The following is a 6,961-nucleotide window of genomic DNA, read 5'->3' on the forward strand; positions in this document are numbered from 1 at the left end:
AATCTTCGTGCGACCATCCGGCGGGGCGCCGCGCAGAGCTGAGCCCGGCGCTGGGCGCGCTGCCGCTGAGCTGAGGCGCGGCGTCGGTCGCCCGCCTCAGTGCCGCAGCCCCGCCGCCCCAGCGCGCCCGTGGCACGGCTGCGTGTGGGCATCTCACCTCAGCGCTGGGCTTTGACAGCCCGTCCTCCGCGCGGCTCCGCGTAAAGGAGAAAGGACTTTGAGTTAAATCAGCGCTTCGCGGTGAAGGTGCCTCGGCACGGCGCTTAGAGCTGACAGACGTGGCGGTGCCACAGAAAGAGACGACGGAGGGACGCCGCACCTGGAGCAAGCTCCCAGGCGGCCGCAGTCCCCATTTTCCCTTGCTGGCAGCTCAGCTCTCCTACGTGGCTGATGGCAAAGCCACGAAGCCGTGAGGTCGTGCAGGCCTGCCCCATTGCCAGGAATGGCTGCCCTCAGTTGTGCTTGGAATGCATGAGGCTCTTCTCTGTGATTTGCGTTCTTGCACTCAGCCTCAGAAAAGCAAGAAAACAACCCTCCTGGTTCATCTTTCTTTGTGCAACACTAGATTTACCTGCAGAGGTTCTCCTTCAAAAAGTCATGGTATAATAACAGCATCGCTTTCCAGAACAATCCCTTACTAATCCAATAAAGGCAAGAGGGTGCTTCACTTTGGCAGAGAACTGCATCAACACAACAGCACTCAAAACCAATTGAGTGAAATACTTCATTCCAGCAAGGAATCTATTATTTGGCTACAATCCCATGGAGGATTTCAAACAATTGATATGTCATTACCATGGCAGGACAATGGCCAAGATGTGATGGTAATATTCTTGATTTGGGGAAGGCATTTAGGAGATGTTAATAGTCCAAGCTGTCTTGCATCTAACCCACAACCACCACTTGCTGAAGCTGGGTAGCCACAAGGGTAACTTCACCCTGATTAAACAAGTTTCAATAATGTTGGATGAAGGAGAGCATAAGATTATTGATACCTTGAGAAGTTATTAATCTATCTGGTCCTTCTGAACAGACAGCAAAGAGAAAGGTCTCCTTGACCTTCTGCATGGTGAATCTACCTGAAAAAGCAGTGTGGATAAATAAGCTTCTCAGAAGCTAATGTATAAACTAAAAGTTATTGTGTAACATCCCTAAGGCTTGAATGCTTCCTGAAGCTATTCTATCAGAAACACATAATTTAGTCATTGAACCTCTATGAAGTATAATTAAAAGAAAGGATTGAGTTTGTAGAAAAGAAGCCTAAATCTGTTCTTGAAAAAATCAAGCTGTGAAAATGATTGGAAAACATTTAAAGTCCTTTCACATAGCTTAACTAAGATTCATTTTTCAACAGGAGTGAGATATTGAAAGGAAAAACCAATGACTTTATCATACGTATTTTGGGTATAAACAGAAAAAAAAACCACGTTGGAAATACATCTGCTTTATTGTGTTTGCATACATGAACATATTTAATATGCAATTGAGTGCGTATTTGTCAGCAAACAATAGCAGTAGGTAAAGTATTTGCACAAATATGCTATTGGTATTAATGGCTACACTTGCCTTGCCCCTCTGCAGATTCAGCTGCAGAAATAACAACAGGTCCAACAGCTATCACTGCTGTACATTTGCTTGTACTCCTCATACTTGTATGTTAAGTTTCCTCCATGGGCAGGTGAGCTGATGGGAACTTAATTATAAATACGTCCAGGAGTTATAATTACTTGCAGACAAAACAGAGGATCACATTCCTCAATACCTTGCCCTTGCTTTCTGTACAATAATATACTCACAATGTATTGTTCAGTCAAAACATACAGTTTTCATTCTGTTCTTACTGTGCACATGTATTCTTCTGATGTTACAGACTCAGATTGTCCCTCTGGCACATGAAGCACAGCACAACATGTTGGGCACAGGAACTGGAGAGAGAGGAGACCGAAATGTAAGTCCCCAGGCTGCTTGCAAACACAAGATGCTTCTGTTAAATTTGCATAATGTCTCTGGGTAGGCATTGTCCTTTCTGACACACCAGAGCTGCAGTTACACACCATGATCAGCCTGTCTGCAGCATTCAGATTTTTAATATCTGTTAGCCCGTGTACATAATTCTCATAAGCTAAACTCATAACCTAGACAGATTCACTGTGTGTATTGAGGGTTACCAATCCTTTCTTTAGGATCATCAGAAGATATCGATCTTGTTTATTTTCCCAAATGGAAGCAATGTTTCCCTGCTTCCCCTTTCTGCTTTCAGATCAGGGTGAAGTACAGAAGCAGGTGAGTCCCCGGACTCCTCTTCTTGGTTGTTTAATGGAGTCAGTATAATTGGGATCTGCTGAGGACAGAAAGGAATTCCTGTGAAAAAAAGATCTCTGGAAGGCAGGCTGGAAGGCAGGCAGGCTTCTCTCTGAAGGGCTGCCAGCTCATATAGCTAGCAGCAGGAAAGACAAGTCAACAGTATGTGACCAGGCAAGTCTAGGGCTGATGCAGAGAGGAACAGAGATCCTAGTAGAAAGCTTTGCACAGCACACGGTGTGCAGCTAGTGTGGCATCAGGCCTGTGCTCATTTGTACACTGGATAGAAGCAAGCATCTAACAATGTTTTGCCCAGGGCTACTTTCCTTAATAGTTTCCCAAGGGAGACTTACTAGACACAAAAAAAAAGTCCAGATACGTTACGACTACTGATTCTACTCTCTGTTCCCCCTTAGTCAGAGATTCAAAGAACTAAGAAGGTCAAAAAGGCATCATTGCCTTCACAGAAACCACATTGACTGGACTCTCCATAGCAGTACCACAGTGCTTCAGGGCTTGGTTGCTACAGAACTAAATCTCGCAATCCCTTCATATAGTTGGTATTAAAACAACCTGTAGCTAGGATCTGTAAGACCCACCAAAACTAGAGCACTGCAGGGTGTCGTAAGTTGCGCTGGTTTTATTCCAGGGGATTTATTTATTTGTTTTTTAATGTAGGCTGTCCTGTGCTTCTCAATTGGAGAATGAGCTTCTTGAATCTATTTCACACTGTCGCTGTTTGGGCTGAGCGTTGCAGTGACAACAATCTGTTTCACACTCAAATTTGAGAAGTTTGGTAAGCCTTTAAGCTTTGCTGATTTATGTCATCCAAACTTGCTCTTCTTCCCTGATGTTTCCTGTACAGAAGCTTTAACCATTTTGGCACACAGCTGATTTGTAGCAGAAGCCACAGTTTAGAATGGCTTCTCTGAGATCCAGGGATTTCCCGTAGAGTCTTCCTTTCACTAGCATTGCAAGAACCAGACAATGAAACAGCTCTCGCATATTCAGACAAAGGTAATCCAAATTCCTCATCTCTTTCTCCTTCATGGTAAGATGGAGCTCCACACTTCATTTCCTCTCACCAACAGGTCACCATGCTCTATTTTAGAAGGAGTTAATTAGAAATTAGAATAATCCTTATAATGCTTTGGCAAGAAGAGGTTGTTCAGTTTTATTTTTGTTAATTGGAATCAGCCCAACCTGCACAAGAATTCACATGAACTGCCACACAAAACCAGTTTTGCAGAGCACCACAGAGATCCAGATCTATCAATACAGCAGTAATGTTTCAATTCTTATGTAACTCCTTGTCATTATCACAACAATCAAAAACATAGAAATAGACTCAAAACCGCCCATATGGTAGCAACAACACATTGACAGGCAGAGAACAAACAGGAACGTCTTGCAGAGAGCTGAATTAGTCTGAAATAGCCAATAACCAGGCAACAGCCAGGCGTGGGGTTAGGTACTCTGTGCCTAGCTAACAAACAGCTATTTTTAACGAGAGGTAGAAAGGCTTGAAGATGTGGATATAAGAGGTTAGGGGTTCCAAGAAGTCCTGCAGAGACCTAGGGCAGCAAGTATGCTTTTTAAGCACTCAGCTGGCAGAGCGTTAAGCTGTTGAGTGTATTACAAAACAGATTGACTCTGTGCTATTTATCGCCATTTTATTATTAACTGTCATTGGATAGACGGTACACAGGCTTATTTTTACATGACTGGAGGCTCTTTAGCCCACACGGTGCTTACCCTGCTTAGAATGGATGCGAGAAATGTGCCAGATGGCTGATTCATTTGTTGCAGGAGACGCAGTATGAATGAGGTGGGACCATGAAAGAAACCGTTACAAGGGTAAGGTAGGCTCGTTGCTGCTCAGGATTGGATTTGTCATCGCCTCGTGGGATAGGAGAAAAATCATGAAACCAAGTATTCTACATTGTTTTATTCCTTCAGTTTCTGGGCACTTGGCTTGCAAAAGTCACTCCAGTTTGTAGCGGTGAGGAGTTGCAGGTGAAGCGTGAGCAAGTGAGAAACATTGCTTCACATATTGAGGAAGCTAAGCGCTCTGGGAAGGCGAGGACTGCCAATTCCACCTGTCCTGCTCAGCCTCGGCTTTGCACTGTACTGGGAGTACTTTCACCCTCTTGTTCCTGCAGGGTTCTGTGGAGATACTCTGTGAAGCAGTCAGTCATGAGCACCACAGCAAAGTCCATCAGGGACTGCTTCTGCCTTGAAAGCAGAATTTGTAAGTAAATGAGGCCTGGGGCTACGCAATGAATAAAGATGCCAAAACACTATTGAAGAACTGCTCATTAACTGAGCACTGCCTATACCATGCCTTGTGGGAATTCCTGCAGTGTAAGTGTGTAATAGTAGTGCATACAAATTAGAGAGGCAAGTGGAAGTTGCATAAGCAAATTTAGCTCTGACATTTCTTAAAAGAGTGTTTAACTTAGCCACTTTAGTGATCTTTTAATATATTTGTGTTCAGATGCTGTTTTAATACCCATGAATGTGTTTGGTCTTGTTGCAAACTTTTTTTTTTAAGCTGGTATAGACAGAGTTGTTTACAGTCTCCTGATTTTTGTCAAACAGATATTTTATAGCTACTCTCTATAGACGTTTTCCACAATCTGAAGCAAATATGTACAATCTGAGTAGAAAAGACCTTGAAGAGGATATTACCAAGATATTCCTTATATTCTCAGCATTTCCATTTGGATTTTGTTTTCATAGCAATCTTAATACCTGAAGTTTCTTCTTAATCTTCTGAGGATATGACTGTCATCATACGAATACTACTACGTTCATGTATCAACACTGCAAATATGTATTGGAAATTCATATCTGTTGTGTTCTGGTGAATACAATGAAAGATTTGTGTGCTGTCTTCAGGGAGATCTCTCAGACAAGAATCATGATCAGGAGCTATGGTAGTGAAAGTCTTTGCAACAAGAAAGGTAAGAACAGTTTTACAGAAAAATTCAAGTGAGCTACACTTGCCAGAGAGCAGCAGTTACACCATAAAGATTTTTAAAGCCATGGCAAATTGAAAGACTTTTAGAAGTCACAGTGGATCTTTCCTATAAATGCAAAGTTAACAGAATGTCTGGGTCATCCCTTCCCTTCACTGACAAAAAACCAAACCAAAAACCCACCACAACAGTGCATCTCTGTAGAGTACGCTATACAAAGAACAAAGGGCTGTCGTAAGCAGCCTGAAGTTCAAAGGCATAACAGAGCATAGCACAGTGAGAGGACACGTAACAGACAGATTGTTATGCCATACCTCGTGTATTTTCAGTAAAATACTTTTCTGAACATAGGCAGAGGTCTGCGTTCTATTCTGTCTGAGTTCTTACCCTGTGGTATAGGGAAAAGTATTTCCTAGACTGTAATAACTGGAAAGTAGTACTCAGAAATAAAATTAAGCAACAAACAAACATCAAAAGCAACAACTACAACAACAAATGGAAGCCAGGAACAAAGGAATAATGCAGCTCTCAGCCACATGAAAGCTCTTGCACAGTTCTGCAAAGAGGAAGGAAAGCAAAATTCATTACCAGAGGCTCACTGTACCACGACTCAGGGCAGTTTGTAATGACATCGCTGATGAAAGGAGAAAAGAGGAAATAGTGGCACAACTGGTTGCATTTGGTAACGAAGAAGAGTAATGTTTCAAACTGGAAAATGCAATTCCAGACAGGAATACACAGCAACTCTGACTCATACCCTCTAAGACTGTCCCAAAGGTTTAGTTATTGTTTCTTTTTTCTTATGACCTATTTAGCCAATCTGTATATTCATTTTCTCCTAAACTGAGAAGTCTGGAACTGAACTGCTGAAGTCTCAGAAGTTGCAGGTGATGCTTTACCAAGTGCAGACCATGAAAACTGAAGTGCTTGCTGTCCAGCACCTAATAATTTAAAGTACTCTTTGTAGGCCATTCTAGTTGAGGCTTGATACTTTTTTCCTGTCTCAGCTGGCTGTTTGTCAGTGTACCAATAGGTGGCAGTCATAGACGATCCTGCACAATTTCTGCTTCATAAAAGAAATTTAGGAAGGGAAAAAAAAGCCTATTTTAAGGTAAAGTTGCTCTTTTTGTGCGTTCACAAATGTAGGTGGTGAAAATCTACTTCATGCCTCATACGTACATCTTCCTATAACAGACAGAGAAGTTCTTCCCACAACAGTTGTGGTATTTTTTGATGTACTTAATTTAATCGTGTCATAACCCTGAAACAAATTAGATGCAAATATGTAATGTATATTTCAAATATCATTTTCCCCAAAGATTGAATACGCAGATGCCTTTAACATTTCATATAGCACTCTTGTAATTTTGCCTGCTGTTTTTCATACTTCATAGTACTATGTAAGACAGTGTAATGACTTAAACTCATTATTATTGCTTTTCAATACAAGAAACCTCTATTTCTAAGGAACTTGCCCTTCCCCCAACATCTCCTTTAGTCTCTCTGAAGAAAGAAATCCAGCAACCCCAAAGATTAGCCATAACCATGGCATTTTCTAGGATAGATGGATACAGATTTTTATATAGGAAAGCTGATATTTCAGGTCTTTCCAGAGTCCATTTTTTGTTATTCCTTTCATAAAAGAAATTCAACTCAATAAACAATTACTGCATTAATCT

General features: G+C 41.8%; 1 long non-coding RNA gene across 1 annotated transcript; it reads left to right on the forward strand.

The window, feature by feature from the left end:
• Positions 1-175: 175 nt before the first annotated feature.
• Positions 176-6,083, forward strand: LOC122192665. The gene is made up of 4 exons (XR_006182668.1): positions 176-824; positions 1,871-1,948; positions 2,980-3,097; positions 5,044-6,083. It is a non-coding gene; the product is annotated as an uncharacterized LOC122192665 (long non-coding RNA).
• The last annotated feature ends 878 nt before the right edge of the window (positions 6,084-6,961 follow it).

This window comes from Lagopus leucura, unplaced genomic scaffold, assembly GCF_019238085.1.
Source record: "Lagopus leucura isolate 7727_CA_CO unplaced genomic scaffold, USGS_WTPT01 Super-Scaffold_73, whole genome shotgun sequence".
Classification (NCBI taxonomy): Eukaryota; Metazoa; Chordata; class Aves; order Galliformes; family Phasianidae; genus Lagopus; species Lagopus leucura.